Genomic DNA, 17,875 nt, shown 5'->3' with positions numbered 1-17,875 from the left:
GATCTGATTGCAACACTGGACTTGTCTCCTGGATAGCAAACCTGGGAAGGATAAAGGTGCTAGGACAGAAGGAAGGAGGGCAGAAGAGGCTGAACTGAAGCTAAGAGAAGTGCCAGGGGATGAAGCATGAGTGCAGGTGAGTGTCAGAAATCTGGACAGTTTTCCAGGTGAAAATGGAATGAAAATGGAATGAAAATGGAATGAAAATGGAGGTGAAAACACCTCTACCCCAGCAGCTCCCCCCGCCCCAAGTCCATCCTCAGCCTTACCCGGATCGCCATCTGGGATAATTCCTAGGAGGCAGGAAAACAGATATGAGAGCTCTTCCAAGCACCTCCCCATCATGCATGCAACCCACCTTTACTGAACACCTACTGTGTGCAGGCTTTGTGCTAATACAGGGTATCCAGACATGGCTGAGACCACTGTCCACCCTCAGGGAGCTCACTGCCTAATGAGGGGAGACAGCATATGAATAAAATAAGTGCAAGTGCCCTGGGAGTGTCTATATGGGGCATGGTGGGGACCCAGATGCACAAATGGTCAGTTCTACATCCAGGGCAAGGAAAGACTTCATGGAGGAAGTGACTCTTGAACCAATGGTCTTCCATCCATGCTAGAGGGATAAGCACAGGTATTAGCATCAGGGGGACTTTCCAGGTGACGCTAGTGGTAAAGAATCCACCTACCAATGCAGGAGACACAGATTTGATCCTTGGGTCGGTAAGATCGCAAGGAGAAGAAAATGGCAACCTACGCAATTATTCTTGCCTGGAAAAATCCCATAGACAGAGGAGCCTGGTGGGCTACAGCCCACGGGGTCTCAGAGTCAGACACAAATGAGCACACACACGTTAGCATCAGGCTGACCTGGATTCTATCCCAGTTTTGTCACCAGTAACTGAAACAAGATACTCTCTGAGTTTCACAGTCCTAACCCAGAAAGAAGGGTAGGGAGGGAAGAGATTTAAAGAGTGGCCTTTGCAGTGCCCAACACACATATGCTCCTAACCTTCCCTGCTAGAAACTAACTTCTCCACCTGGCTGGACATGCCCGGGTGGCAGGAACTGGGTCTTCTCCCCCAGATTAGAAGTTCCCAGAGGACTGGCTTGGGTGTCCCCTTCCCCTCTAGCCTGCTGGTATCTGGGAGAGGCTGTATGTAAAAGGCATGGGATTTGGAGTTACCAGACCTGGGTTTGAGTTGCAGCACAGCCAACAAAGAGCTTTGTTATACTTGAAACTAACATAACATTGTAAATTAACTATGCTTCAATTTTTAAAAAAAAAATAGTTTCGTGACCTTGGATATACACTTAATGTCTTGAAGGGTTATTTTCATCCTCTGTTAAAAAAAAAGGAGAGAGATAATAGTTGGGCTTCCCCACAGTATTGTTGTTGTTGTTTAATCACTAAGTCATGTCTGACTCTTAGCAGTCCCATGGACTGTAGCCTGCCAGGCTCTTCTGTCCATGGGATTTCTCAGGCAAAAATCCTGGGACGGGTTACCATTTCCTTCTCTAGGAAATCTTACTGACCCAGGGATGGAAACTGCATCTCCTGAATGGGCAGGAGGATTCTTTATCGCTGAGCCACCCCAAAGCAAGATTGCAAGAAAAAGTGAGATCATGGACAAGAAAGGGCTTTGAGGAATGGAAAGCAGATGCTGTGTGTGGGTTTCCTCCACCTCACTGCTGCCTCTGAGGACTGGGAGCCCCCCAGAGACAGAAACCCGGTTCTCCTTCCCTGCAGTCTTTCCCAGCCCAGAGCTCTACCAGAAAAAAGAAAACTCCTCTTCCCTCAGCATCCCTGTCTGTCCCTCACCTCCTGGGAGCTGGGGGGTGGGAGTCAGGAAGAGACTCCTAATGGACAGATGGAAAGCCTCACTCTCTTCAGCCTCTTCCATCCCACCCCTTCACCAGCTTGTTGCTTAGAAAGAATCTCACTGTATAGCTCATTGGTCTAGGGGTGTGATTCTCACTTAGGGTACAAGAGGTCCCAGGGTCAAATCCAGGATGAGTCAGTCCCCCCTTCTTGCGCTTCCCTGGTGGCTCAGATGGTAAAGAATCTGCCTGCAATACGGGAGACCCAAGTTCTATCCCTGGGTCAGGAAGATCCCCTGGAGAAGGGAATAGCAACCCACTCCAGTATTCTTGCCTGAAGAATTCCATGGACGGAGGAGCCTGGTGGGCTACAGTCTATGGGGTCAAAAAGAGTCGGACATGGTTGAGCAACTAACACTTTCACAACTCCCTTGTTAGCTCAGTTTCAAATTTCTATTGTATGGCTCCAGCTAGGCTTCTTAGAGAATCAGTAAGAAAGAGAGCTCTGTTCCCAGGGGAAAGAAACAGTCCTGCCCTCAGGGAACACCCACTCTGATGGCTTACCCTTGGGAGCAGCTCATAGGAGTAGGGTAGAATATACATCCATATATATATATACACATACACATCATATATATATATATATATATATATATATATATATATATACACACACACACACACACACATACACACACACATACATACATACATCCTGTATATAGGATGGAATATACATAAAAATGAAAGTTAACATTTAATGAACATAGACCATATGCTGGACATGTTCTAAGTGCTTTACTATGTCCCTTTCACAACAACCTCATGAAGTAGTCCCTTTCATTATTCCTTTTTAAAATGGGGAAAGTGAAGTACAGAGAGGCATGTGACTTACTCAAGGTCACACAGCAAGTAAGTGGAAGAGCAGAGTCGTGAACCCAAGCAGTCTGGCTCCAGAGTCTGTATGATTAATCCCTATGTTTTACAGCCTTCCAAAACAGCTGTCAGAAGCATTCTAAGGAAATTCCAAGGGCAAAAGGCTATGGTACAGAGTGCAAGCTAGGTGCACGGGATCAGAGCAGAGGTGGCATTGCCTTGGGAAGGAGACTGACCCATAACTTTGGCTTCCTAGCCCCTCCCTGGCTGCCCCAGACTGTCCACTGTGCACACACCGAATAGGGAGCTCAGTTTCCCTCCATATTGGCTGATGTTCAGGTCCCAGATGCAACATCCTCTGTGGTCACCCTAGGTGTGGGCGGAGCAATGGCGCCCAAATACAGCTGCCTCCTTGACTACCAGGGCCCCACACTTGGACAGACTAGATCAGGAGAGAAGGATCTCCAAAAAGACATTACAGTGAAGAGGGAGGTCTGGTCCTGAGGACAGAGCCTGGGTTCTTGCCACAGGATGTGTGGCTACAGAAAGTGAGCACCCAGGCAGGGAGCAGGAGGGGAAAGGAGAAACCATGTGGCCCTGGGCTGCCCAGGATCTGGTTTCATGTCTCCAGTTCATCCAGCTCTAGCACCTGCCAGCTCTGTGGTGCTTCCCCTTCCTCAGCTTCAGTTTTACCATCTGTAAAATAGGGGAGGAAAACTCATGGAATTGTGAAGCCCTTTCCAAACTGGAGCCATCTAGGAATCTAGAACCTCTGGAGTGCTTTTATGTGGTCCTAGGCCCAAAGCTGGAATGGCTTCCAACCCTCCAAACAGAGTACACACTGTTTCCAGGCCAACTGGCACCAGCAGAGTCTCTTTCTCATGGCTCAAAGAAGCCTGCCCAGCAGAGGGGCCAAGTGAACGATGTTGGGCTTTAACAGAGCTCTGTCACCACCCTGAAAGGTGAGGAGGCTCACCCAAGGGCACACAGGTAGGAAGTAATCCAGCCAAGACTTAAGCCAGATATCATGACTGCTTGCTGCAGACTTACCCCCCTGCGCCACGTTGCTTCTGCTGCCAGAGCATCTCTGGTAAGCCATGGGCTCAGGACTCAAGGGAGGCAGAGATGGGGGGAGCAAAAGCAGGTGCTACCCAGGAGAATCTAGCAGAGGACACTTGCAGAAGTAGAGACACAGAAGAGACTCTGGGCAGAGAGAGACAGCTGCTAGGTGGGGAAATCATTTCTCCCTGCCTGTCCTGACACCTACTAAGTCAAAGAGCAAGGTGTCTGCTTGCCAGGTGCCTCTTGTCCTGATGAGGCCCAGAATTGGAGCAGACCCCAAGTCCTTCTCCCACACTCCCTGGAAGACCTCCAAGCCCTGCCTCCTACCCCTCTGGCCTCAGAGAACAGAGTGCTCCCTACCCCTTCAGTTCAGTTCAGTTCAGTTCAATTCAGTCGCTCAGTTGTGTCCAACTCTTTGCGACCCCATGAATTGCAGCACGCCAGGTCTCCCTATCCATCACCAATTCCCGGAGTTCACTCAGACTCACGTCCATCGAGTCCGTGATGCCATCCAGCCATCTCATCCTCTGTCGTCCCCTTCTCCTCCTGCCCCCAATCCCTCCCAGCATCAGAGTCTTTTCCAATGAGTCAACTCTTTGCATGAGGTGGCCAAAGTACTGGAGCTTCAGCTTTAGCATCATTCCTTCCAAAGAAATCCCAGGGCTGATCTCCTTCAGAATGGACTGGTTGGATCTCCTTGCAGTCCAAGGGACTCTCAAGAGTCTTCTTCAACACCTACCCCTTAGAAAATCCCAAAGAGATATACCAAAGCACCAAGGAACCCAGAGAGATGACCCCAAAAGGGCTCTAGGATTAGAGACCTCAGATAACAGTCCTCAGATTCAGTAAATTTCCTGGAGAGAGGGTTCCAGAGAGACTCCCCAGCACGCCCATTCCTGCCAGCACCAAGAATTCACAAATACCCGAGTCGTGCCTTCTGCTGAGTCCCCTGCCTCTCCGCTGGCCCCATTGCCCCACGCCCTGAGCCAGGATCTGTGGCCCCTCACATCAGGCTTGATGTGTCATTCTTTCTCTCCTCCCCACCCCTGCCCTCTTCATCCCAGCCTTCCTCTTTCCCCCACCCAGTAGAGAATCCTGGCCCAAGGAGCTTCCCAAGCTGACATCCCAACACCACTGGGGAACAGTGGGGAAGACCCGCCCCTCCGAAGAAAAATGAGTGGATTGCAAGAGAGGAAAGAGAGTAACTATGGCCTCCATTTCTTTATCTGCAAAATAGGGATGATAACCACCAGCCTCATAGGATTGCTATGAGAAGCTGGGCAGAGTATTGCTTCCGATTATACCTCATTTAATAAATACGTATGGAAAACATAATGAGATGCTACACATCCACCAGATTTGGTAACAATTTTAAATACAATACCTGAATGTGGAGTAAGAGGACTCTTAAAGTTGGCAAGAAAACAAATTTGTACAACCATATGGAAGCAGCCAATAGTCTCACCCCAATAGAAATGTCTGGGGACTTCCCTCATGGTGCAGTAGATAAGAATCCACCTGCCAGTGCAGGAGACACGGGTTCGATCCCTGGTCCAGAGAGACCCCACATGCTGTGCAGCAACTAAGCCCGGACGCTGCAACTACTGAGCCTGTGCTCTAGAGCCTGGGAGTCACAACTGCTGACCCTGCACACTGCAACTTCTGAAGCCCACGTGCCTAGAGCCCGTGCTCCGCAACAACAGAAGCCACCACACTGGGAAGCCCACACATGGCAATTAGGGAACAGACCCCACTCACTGCAACTAGAGAAAGCCTGTGCACGTCAGTGAAGATCCAGCACAGCCAAAAGTAAATAAATAATTAAAATTTTAAAAGAAATGTCAATGTGCGTGTTTTTGTGTGTTCCAAAACACATGTGTAAGAGTATTCACAGTGGTATTATTCAGCCAAACATTGGAATCAATGGTAAAATAGGTAAGCCTACTAAGGCAATGGCACCCCACTCCAGTACTCTTGCCTGGAAAATCCCATGGACAGAGGAGCCTGGTGGGCTGCACTCCATGGGGGCGCTAGGAGTCAGACATGACTGAGCGACTTCACTTTCACTTTTCACTTTCATGCGTTGGAGAAGGAAATAGCAACCCACTCCAGTGTTCTTGCCTGGAGAATCCCAGGGATGGGGGAGCCTGGTAGGCTGCCGTCTCTGGGGTCGCACAGAGTCGGACACGACTGAAGCGCCTTAGCAGCAGCAACAGTTGAATAAACTATCACTACACCCAACAACATAGATCAACATAGAATCGCATATTGAACAGATTACTACAGTATAATTCTATTATTCAAAAGCAGGCAAAACGAATCTATGGTTTTAGAAATCAGGATAGAGGTTACTTTTGGGGAGAAGGGTGGGAATAATCATTGGAAAGGGTCTTATGGGGTACAGGTAATGTTTACTATTTAGCCACATAGTATATTAACTAGGTGAATTCATTAAACTAAACATTTCTTATTTCTGCACTTTTCTGTATGTATGTTACACTTTAATTTTTTTAAGAAAAAAATTTTTTATTTTTTTAAAGAGCAACAGGCTCGCAAGTCAGCCTGCCTGAACTCAATTCCTGGCAGTAGATTTAGGATAAGTTAGCTCACCTCTCTGTGCCTAAGTGTCCTCGTCTTTCATTGTGAGTGACTATTAGAGAGGGTGGCTATAGTGATTAAGTGAATAAATCTGTGTAACATGCTCACAGTGATGTCTGCTCCTTGTTACGCACCCCTTGAGTATTAGTTATTAGCCATAATCAGCCCAGTGCGTGAGATGAAGAGCCTGAAGCCAAAAATGCCTACACTGAATTCTGGATTTGCCATTTACTAGCCCTGTGACTTTAGCCAAATGACATCCTCCTTCTTATCCTTACATGCCCTCTGTTGTAAAAGAGGAACAATGCCAGCCCAGCTTGACAGAGCCGTGCGAGAACCTACAGAAACTACCCATGTAAAGCACTCAGCACAGTGCCCCGCATATTCACATCAGCCATGATGATTGTTGAGCACCATGGTAATCCTATAAACCCATTTTATAGATGGGGCCCCAGGTAGTCAAAAGGTTGGCTTAAGGTCATATGCAATTAAATGTGATTTAAACCCATTTGGGGGATGACAGAGTTCCAACTGGCACCCCCACCATATTTCCCATCCACATAACCACCATCCTCTTCTCTCCTGAGCCTGTATTCCTCCCACTCTCAGCCCTCTCCATTCCCAGAGGCTCAATATTTGGAGCCAGGAATCCTCAAGATCTGTGCAGTCTATTCCTCACCCCCACCCAGTCATGATGAGCACAGCAGAAGCTGGCCCCAAAACCAGGGGAAAACCAGACAGCCCATAGTGGAGAAGAGCTTTGCCCTCAGGTTGGGGTGCACAGGCTGTAAAGCAGAGAGCTTCTATAGTAAAAACCAGGGATTCAAATCCCAGCCGTGCCCTGATTAACCGTGCATTGTGGGTTTGTCTCTTCACCATGGCCATCCTCAGTTTCTGCATCTGTAAGTTGGGTACACCAGTCCCTACTTCGCTCTGTAGGACTAACCAGAGGATCAAACAAGGCTATCTGTGTAAATGAAAGGACATATTTCCCAGAGAACAGGCTACAACTAGTGACTTCATGCTCTGTCAAATCACATCAACACTGCTCCTCTACTCAGGCTCCCCACACCAGCAACCAGGAAAACATGTATGGATGGGAGAGGGAGGGAAGAACTTGGAGCCCAAAGAGATGAGATGACCAGGGAAACAGATGGATGGGGTAGAAGTGCACAGGCCCACACCCCAGCCTGCTCCTTCCTTTCACGCTCCCATCTCAATGCCTCTTGCAATTCTGACACCTATTCTGATGTGTGGGTTTTCCAACACCATCAAGCAATTCCCCAATACTAGCTGGATGCCCTACAATTTAACTCAATTCTGACTGGCTACCTGGAGACATATCAGAGCCCCAGGTTAAAGACTCAGTCCTACAAGACTGCCACCCCTCACCTTCAGATGCCAACTGCAAGTTCAGGTTGTCGCCTGGAGTTCTCACTGATCAGCTCCAGCTATATATAAGAGATTCCAATGATCCCTTCCTTGGGTTTAATTGGTTTGCTAGGACAGCTCACAGAACTCAAACATTTTCCTTACTAGAAAAAAAGAAAGCGAAAGTATTAGTCGTTCAGTCATGTCTGACTCTGCCACCCCATGCAATGTAGCCCACCAGGTTCCTCTGTCCATGGGATTCTCCAGGCAAGAATACTGGAGTGGGTTGCCATTCCTTTCTCCAGGGTATCTTCCCAACCCAAGGATCCAACCCAGGTCTCTGCATTGCAGGCAGATTCTTTACCACCTGAGCCACCAGGGAAGTTCCTTACCTTCTAGAATACCCATTTATTATAAAAGGATATAACTCAGGAACAGCCAGATGGAAGAGAGACATAGGGCAAGATTTGGGGAAAGGTGATGGAGCTTCCACTACCTCTTCCAGCAGCTCCACGTGTTCACGGATACACGAGCTCACCAAACCCCATCTCTTTGGGTTTTTATGGAGGCTTCATTACATGGTTGATTAAACCACTGGCTATTGGTGATTGAACTCAATCGCTGGCCCTTCTCTCCTCCCTGGAAGTCAGCCAGAAGTTCTAACCCTCTCATAACTTTCTACTCCCATCAGGGCTCCTGACTGCGCCCTGCTGCCGTTCCCTACAAAAGTCCCTTACTCCAAATACACACACTGCCCTTCAGTGGCTCACCTTTGCCCCTCCTGCCTCTCCTTTCATATATAGGGTGGAATTAGACCTCATGGTCCCCTGGCTGCCAGTGGTTTCCAGAACCTCAGGGACACCTTGGCCATGAAGGCTCCCAAGACCACCTGGATATCTAAGAACTGGGACTGCTGGGTTCCCAGGAACCCTGGGGACACTGGGCCTTCATGGCTGTCCAAGTTTGCCAGGCCCACATGGGCTTGTGTGGAGTTCGGGAACCAGTAAGGACCCTCTGGGCAAGAGTTCCCTTCAGGCCAGACAAGCCAGCCAAGTCCTCAATCTCTCTATCCCATGCCCTCTTGCAACCTCCCTCAGCACCCTTCTAAACTTCCTTCTGGGGCCTGCTCAGGAGCTTTTTAGCCATCCTTTTTCTAGTTGTCCTATTGCCACAACTAGAAGGTGAGTTACTGGACATCAACAACTAGGCCTTTCTCTCCTCCTCTTCCCTCTGTTTTATCTCTCTCTTCCACCCTCCTTCTCTTTAGCAACCCATATCCATCCTTTCCCTACACTCTTTCCCACAACAAATGCTCTTCATATGTAAGACACTGTGTCCCACGCACCCTCTCTGTGGTCTTAGACCAGCACATAAAAGATGCTCAGGAATATCTACTGTTGGTTCACTGATCCTTTATCCCACCTCTGCTGATGTCACTCTCCCCTTGGGGGTCTTCCCCAAGACTGGGGAGCTCATCATATCCAGTGTCCTACACTACTTTCCAGTTGTAGTTGTTTAGTTGCTAAATTGTGTCTAGCTCTTTGTGACCCCATGGGCTGCAGCACGCCAGACTCCCCTGTCCTTCACTATCTCCCAGAGTTTGCTCAAAGTCATGCCTACTGAGTCAATGATGCTATCTAACCATCTCATCCTCTGCCGCCCTCTTCTCCTTTTACCTTCAATCTTTCTTAGCATCAGGGTCTTTTCCAGTGAGTTGGCTCTTCACATCAGATGGCCAAAGGATTGGAGCTTCAGCATCGGTCTTTCCAATGAATATTCAGGATTGATTTCCTTTAGAATTGACTGGTTTGATACCCCTGCCATCCAAGGGACTCTCAAGAGTCTTCTCCAGCACCACCATTTGAAGGTATCAGTTCTTCAGTGCTCAACTTTCTTTACGGCCCAACTCTCACATCCACACATGACTAGTGGAAAAACCATAGCTTTGACTATACAAACTTTGTTCTCAAAGCAAGAATGGTGGTTTAGTCACTAAGTTGTGTCCAACTCTTGCAACCCCATGGACTGTAGCCCATCAAGCGCTGTGCACAGGATTTTCCAAGCAAGAATATTGGAGTGGGTTGCCATTTCCATCTCCAGGAGATCTTCCCGACCCAGTGATTGAACCCCAGGTCTTCTGCACTGCAGGCAGTTTATCAACTGAGCTACCAGGGAAGCCCAAGCCAAGAAGACTGGAGTGGTTTGCCATTCCCTCCTCCAGTGGAGCACATTTTATCAGGACTTTCCCCTATGGGTGACCCTGCACAGCACGCCTCATAGTTTCATTGAGTTACTCAAGCCGCTTTGCCATGACAAGACTGTGATCCATGAAGCAGCCCCTTTTTAGTGCAGGGCCAAAAAGGAGAGGGAAGTTCCATGGATGTCCTTGGTTTGTCCCATAGGCTTGGAGGGGCCTCCTGGAGTCCCAGGCCCATCTGGAAATGTCATCTATGGATTTTCCTGAGAGGACAGGACAGAGAACCCCTCCTCCATAGCTACTGTCTCCTCTTTCTCTTCTTCCTCCTTTTCCTCCCTGAAGCAACGTTCTCAGTTCGGCCTCTCAGATCTCACCATCCACTGTTAAAGACTAATGGGTTTTGAGGAGGCAGTGTGTGTAGCAGAAATCAACAGTCTGGGAATTGTGTGACCTTGGACACATCACTTCGTATATATCAGTGGAGTCTGTGCGAGTATCTTTCTTTTCTCTAAATAAATGATTCCAGATGCTTCCTTCCATCTGTCTTCTTGCATTTGTTTGCCCAAAATTTAAGTTATTTGCAATGCCCTGCCATCCCCCTCATTCTTTCATCAGTTCCACCTCTGTGTGCTCTGGCATCAGTGGCTGAACTTGTCATCCCTCCTCCCCACTGCCTCCAGTACCCCCATCATCATCCCCCAGCACACACCTTTCTGCATCCAGGTAGCCCTGGAAAAGAAGTAGCAGGGTGTCCACAGAGACACTCTGGGACTGCCCTATCTCTGCTTCCAGAGGACAGACTGAACCTGATTCCCACTTCTCTGCTGAGCACACGTGAGGCACCACACTTAACTGCACCCCCACCTCACCCCATCCTTAGAAATGATCTGGAAAGAACAGAATATCTGAGAGCAGGAGAGGTGGAGGCGGGGAGTTTGTGCATGCGGTTGCTAGGGCTGCTTACTCTTTATCCACTTCCCAGTTAGGAGCAGGATTCATCTGCCCTGGTGGAGAATTCCTTCTCCTCCTCCCTTTCACCTTACGACAGTGCAGCCTTACTCAGGAAATTCTCTCCTGAGGCTCTTGCAGCTGATCCCTTCTGTCCCTCTGGGTTTTCTTTCCTGCAGGTCCCTCACTGGATCCTTGAGTCCAAAGCACAGATGCTCCATGACAGCCCCAGGGTCCTTAAGGCCACCTCAGCTAGTATCAGCAATGGGTGCTGAGTTTTCCACTGAATTCCCAGAGGATGGAGCCAACTGTTGGAACAGTGGGCCCTAGCTTCCAGTGCTAGGAAAGACTGAAGGCAGGAGGAGAAGGGGACGACAGATGATGAGATAGTTAGATGGCATCACCAACTTGATAGACATGAGCAAGCTCCGGGAGTGGGTGGTGGACATGGAAGCCTGGATAGGGAAGCCTGGTGTGCTGCAATTCGTGGGGTCGCAGAGTCAGACACGACTGAGCAACTGAACTGAACTGAACTGAGCTTCCAGTGAGGGGTGCAAGCAGAGGCATTTCCCTGCACATTAGTGTTTGATTTTGCGCAGCCATCCTTCCTGCCGAGTCCCGCCCTCCTGTACCAGGGGTTTTGCCGCTGAGTATGTTGCCCCCAAGTGGACAATGACAGTACTGTCAGTACCATTCACGGAGCGCCTCCTTGGGAATCATGGGCCCAGACAAGGTTCTGAGGGTTCCAAGGCACAGGCAACCCCTGACTCTAGAAGGGCTTGTGGTGGAGGATCTTCCCAACCCAGGGATTGAACCCAAGTCTCTTACGTCTCTTGTATTGCCAGGCAGGTTCTTTACCATTAGCGCCACCTGGGAAGTCCCTGAAGAGGGAGACCTGCAGGCAAACACCCCACAGGCAGTGCTGTGTAAGAGAGAGAAATGCAGTCGGATGCCAAGAAAACAGAGAGGACCCAGAGTGGTTAGGAAGAACTTCAGGGGAGGAGACGCTGGATCTGAATCTTGAAAGATAAGTAGAAATTCACAATCTTGAGAAAATCACCTAACCCCTCCAAGCCTGTTTTTTCAGTTTAAAATGTTGTTGTAAAGATCAGGGGGGAAATTATGTAAAGTGCTTATTATGGTGTCTGGTACATAACTGGCACTCAGAAATTTACATATATATGATTTATTTTGAGAAACAGACTCCAATTATGGGGGCTGACTAGTCTGCAATCTGCAGCAGGCTGGAGACTATGGCAGGATTTCTATGTTACAGTCCTGAGACAGAATTCTTTCTGGGAAATCTCAGTTTTCTGCTTTTCAGGCCTTCAACCAATCAGATGAGGCCCACTGACATTAGAGAGGGTCCGGATGTTGGTGATGGACAGGGAGGCTTGGCATGCTGCGATTCATGGGGTCGCAAAGAGCCGGACACAACTGAGCGACTGAACTGAACTGAACTGAACTGAACTGAATCTTTTTACTTAAAATAAACTGATTGTAAACGATGCTAATTACATCTACAGCAAGGAGATCAAACCAGTCAGTCCTACAGGAAATCAACCCTGAATTTTCGTTGGAAGGGCTGACGCTGAAGCTGAAACTCCAATAATTTGGCCACCTGATGCGAAGAGCCGACTAACTAGAAAAGACCTTGATGCTGGGAAAGATTGAGGGCAGGAGGAGAAGGGGATGACAGAGGATGAATTGGTTGGATGGCATCACCAACTCAATGGACATGAGTTTGGGCAAGCTCAGGGAGATAGTGAAGAACAGAGAAGCCTGGAGTGCTGCAATCCCTATGGTCACAAAGAGTCAGACACAACTTAGCAGCTGAACAACATCTACAAAATACCTTCACAGCAATATCTAGACTAGAGTTCAACCAAACAACCAGACATCAGAGCCTCACCAAGCTGACACAGAAAATTAACTGCTACAGATATTCCTAGCAGAAGCTACGCCAGACAGGAGCTATATTACCTTTCTCCACTTGATTAGACTTTTTGAAAAATCACTCTGTTAAACTGATAAAATGTCAGTGTTACATGGGACTAGGTTTAGACCTGATAAATAATTTATAGCATGATTTATAGAAATGCAAACTTCTAGGTAAAATCATTGTAACACCCTAAAGTTAGAAGTGATCTCGTAGCCCTTTGAGTCTAACTCTCACCCTGGAGAGATCCCTCCTGCAATAATACCTGGAAAAATGGTCATCTAGACTCTCCTTAAATATTCCAGTGGTGGGAGAAGTCCCTCTCTCCTAAGACTGTCCATTCTTGGACAGCTCTAATTGGAAACTTTCTTTACATGGTACTTTCTTACATCAGTATCTGTCTTATTAACTGTTCCTTTTAACCCATCCAAGGGCTTCCCAGGTGGTACTAGTGGTTAAGAACCCACCTGCCAATGCTGGAGAAATAAGAAATGTGAGTTCCATCCCTGGGTCGGGAAGATCCCCTGGAGGAGGGTAAGGCAACCCACTCCAGTATTCTTGCCTGGAGAATCCCATGGACAGAGGAGCCTAGCGGGCTACAGTCCACAGAGTCGCAAAGAGTTGGACACAACTGAAGCGACTTAGAACAACCTATCAAAGCTAAACATATCCTGGATTTTTCCCAACCTCAAATAGAATACTTCCTTACACTTGCCCTAAATGTTTATCTATCAGGTCAAAACTTCTTATACATTCAGAGGGCTCCAAACAGCTTGATTCCAAAAGCCCATGGAGGTTTTCTCCTGTTGGAGCCTCTGGTTCCTCTAGTTTTGTTTTTTTGTTTGTTTGTTTGTTTAAAAAAGACTAATATCCAGCTCCAACTGAGAGTCTTCTCTGTACTTTGTAAAATGCCTGCCTTCTGCCTGTGTCGCTTCTTTCACGATCAAGAGGGAAGAGAGAGAAACAAGGAAGCAGTACTTAGCTGTAGGGCTTTGGAAAAGACCATGATTTTCTTCAATTCTCCTAACAAAAGGGTATAGTTTTCTGTTCTCTTTAGGTCAATAACTTGCTCCTAACTCCACTCCATCCCTTTCAAACTTGCCTAGTCTCTCAGATCATCTGTGCATTGGGCCCTGCAGACCTAACCCTGTGGAGGACTCAGAAGGGGTAGTCAGGTTAAAGTCAGATAGATTAATGTCAGAAGACACTTCAGAGGGACTTCCCTAGTGGGACTTATATTCTCACACAAACATGCAGAGTCAGGTATGCCTCACCTTCAGTGAAGTGGAGAAAAGGGATGAGAGTAAGAAGGGTGTAGAACATGGATGAAAACACTTGGAAAATCACATAGCAAAAAGTAATGAAACAGAGAATTGCCCATACCTACAATTATTGAGGGAAATCTTTTAAATTCTAATTTAAGCTAACTTTCCACATTAAAAAATAATAGGTTCATAACTTAAAATTTTTCAAATAGGATAGAAGGGAAAATATGAAAAGTTTTCTCTGCCTCCATATATTTATAATTCCTTTAGATGTTTTCAAAGCATGAACATTTACCCACATGGGATTATGCCCTACATACTATTCTTCACCTCACTTTTTAAAATTTAACAATATATCTTCATGATATTTCTATGTCAGTACACCTAGATCAACTTCACTCTATATGAAAGAAATACTGCCCTTTTGAGGGGGGTGTCCAGCTGGAGGGTGGAGCCCCTCCTCCTGCTTCTGAGCAGAGAGACAGGAAATGGACATCTACCAGAAATGCTTATGAAAGGATCTCATCCATATATGAAAATATAATCCAAAGGTCTTGAAAGAGCCTCCGTTTTATAAGTTGGCCTGAGAAGAATCCCTGGAGACTCCCTGGAAAAGGGAAATTTTGAATTGGTTTTGCAAGCATTAACTACAAATTGGCACTTGCCATGGGTGCTTGCCATCTACCTCTACAGGATTAAATCAAGTGCTGCTGCAACTGCTGACCTTCGACACTCCCTGAAAGGAATCCAGGGTGGACAGCAGAAATTAGATACTCTGTACTGGGAGGTGGGGAGTTGGGGGGAAGCTTGCAGAACAGGTCTTCAGACAGTTTCAGGAGTGAATCTATGAGCCCAATTCTTGTATCCCTTCATACTTAGAAAAGCACTAAAATCCTTCATGGTGATGTCTGTTCCTCGTGACTAGCAGAAAGCTTCATGAGACTAGCAGAAAACTTTCGGTAAAATTTGTGGTTGATTGCATTTATTTCCCCTTCACCAAAATCACATATTTAACTATCCCTCCCCGTCTGCCTCTTTGGAGCAGTTTCTCAGAGTTATCTGAGGTGTTGTCTCCCAGGCTGCAGTCCTCATTTTGCCCCAAATGAAACTTAACTCGCAACTCTCATGTTGTGCATTTTTTTTAAGTCAACGGAACAGTGGACTTGGGAAAGCTGGCCAGGACAAGGGAGGAAGATCTTGACAAGGAGTAGAGGTAATATCTGCTAATGTGTTTTGAGCACTTACTATTTGCCAAGGATCGCACTAAGTGCTTTGCATGTATTATCTCACCCTCTGTGAAGGTACTCTCATTATCCTTATTATTATTTTGTTTGTGTGTGTGTGTGGACTATTCTTTTAAAGTTCACATAAAATTTTGTTACAGTACTGCTTCTGTTTTATGTTTTGGTTTTTTTGGCTGCGAGGCATGTGAGATCTTACCTTCCCGAACAGGGATCGAACCCACACCCGCTGCACTGGAAGACGAAGTCTTAACCACTGGACCACCAGGGACATCCCACATCATCTCCATTTTAGATGAAGAAACGGAAGTACAGTGAGCCTGAGTGACTCGCCCAAGGTCATACATCCAACAAATCAGCAGTCTGACTCAGGTACTCAACTTCACCCCTGTAGGTCAGGGTAGAGATGGGAATAAGGTCAGAGTATGTAGTAGTTTGGGCCCCTGCAGAGTTGGGGGAAGGTGGGAGTTGGGGAGGATCATGAGAATGATAGCAGCCCCCTCTCTCCTTGGAACTGACTCCCAATCCCTTCCTGCCTCCCACGACTATAGGCTGTCAGGCCCTCAGAACTCCCTGTTTGTGGACAATGCCTGCTAGGACACTCATCCAGACTTCCTTCCTCCCCTTCTCCCCACTCAAGTCCTGCGGGATCCTCTGTGATAGTCTCTGGAAAGGAGGAGGGGCTAAAAGAGAAACAACTTTTGTCCAGAAGAGAAACCCACCCCCTACCACCCTACCCCACCCCAAGATCACCCTGTACTAGAGGACTGGAAGGCTGTCTTAGGTGCTTCCATATCTCATTTAGCCCTGTGTACCTTAGATAAAGGGCTTTCCAGGTGACACTAATGGTAAAGAACCCTGCTGCCAATGCAGGAGACATAAGAGATGTGGGTTTGATCCCTGGGTCAGGAAGATCCCCTGGAGGAAGGCATGGCAACTCACTCCAATATTCTTGCCTGGAGAATCCCATGGACAGAGGAGCCTGGTGGGCTACAGTCCATAGGGTCACAAAGAGTTGCACGCAACTTAGCAACTGAAGCAACTTAGCACACACACACACCTTTGATAATAGATAATGGCATGGGAAACTGAGGCTCAGGGAGATATCTGATTCAGGCATGTGTGACTGCACAGTCCTTTTGACTCCCCAGCTATGCTTCAGGGCCATTGGAACAAAGACCCACACAATCAGGATCAGGATAAAATGCATGGGGGATCTAAAACTGGATACCAGAAAACAGAACTGGAGCAGCTTATTAAATTCCTATTGCCTCATCCTCAGATGGGTCTTGCAGGGAACTGCAGACTGGGCAAGGTAGAGGCCATGAAGCAGAGGCTGCATTGCCATTTTAAGGAAGGATGCCCACCCACCCTTAATACATGGGGCCTTTGTGTTCCAAGAGATAGAAGGCAGCATGGCTGGTGTCTGACTTTCAAGGTAATCCTCTGTCTTGGGGAAGCTATAGGGAATGACAGGCTTGCCCTGGACCCCAAGCCCATCAGCCTTCTAGATGGACAGAAGCTACTGAATGGGCTTCCCCACAACTGCTCTGAGACCCTGGTGGTCTGGTGCATTAAGGTTGCCTTTCTGTATCAATGCACATGGTTGAGCAGAGTGGAGCTGTAAACAATGGAGACCAGGAAACCAAGAGGATAGGGACCAGAGCAATGCCAAAACCCTATTCCTTTGGCTTGTCCAATTATCCTAGCCTGGCAGGCTACAGTCGATAGGGTTACAAAGAGTCAGACACTACTGAAGTGACTTGGCACATAGCACATGGGCCACTTCCATCCTTGACATCCGGTCACAACATACTCTCTCCTCACCGGCCTCACTGGCCTTCCCAGAGGCTTTGCCGGCAGAGTGGGTGTTGGATACCCTGCGGTGGTTGACTTGGTTTTAGAAGGAAGAAAAGGATTAAGCCCACAAATTTATGCTTGCGTAAAGAAAACCCCTGCTTTCTGATTCTGAAACTGTTGGTCTACTGTTCTAAACACCTTATCATCCTGTAATCCTCACACTACCCTGAGGTAATGCTGTTATTTTTATTCCCTTTTTTGAGCAGAGGAAAAGAAAGCAACTGAGAAGCTGCCTTCATCAAGATCACACAACTGGCAAAACGCCTAGTCAGGGTTGAAACTCAGGGAATAATGATTGGAAGGACGTATTAATATTTCTGATGGAATTCACAGTCATTCAAATTGTGCAGTTATTTTTTCTAGCATCTTGTGAGGCCAATGACTTTTCTTTTTTGTCATTTTAACATTATGGATTGAGGACAGGAAGAAAAAACACACATTTGAACATTTAAACGTCAGAGTAGTAAACATTTCGGTCTTTGGCATTTCCTAGTCAAATATGGCGGAGAAGGCAATGGCACCCCACTCCAGTACTCTTGCCTGGAAAATCCCATGGACGGAGGAGCCTGGTAGGCTGCAGTCCATGGGGTCGCTAAGAGTCGGACACGGCTGAACGACTTCACTTTCACTTTCAGGCATTGGAGAAGGAAATGGCAACCCACTCCAGTGTTCTTGCCTAGAGAATCCCAGGGACGGG

The sequence above is a fragment of the Capra hircus genome, chromosome 19 (genome assembly GCF_001704415.2).
Source record: "Capra hircus breed San Clemente chromosome 19, ASM170441v1, whole genome shotgun sequence".
Lineage (NCBI taxonomy): Eukaryota > Metazoa > Chordata > Mammalia > Artiodactyla > Bovidae > Capra > Capra hircus.
This window is presented reverse-complemented; position numbering follows the sequence as displayed.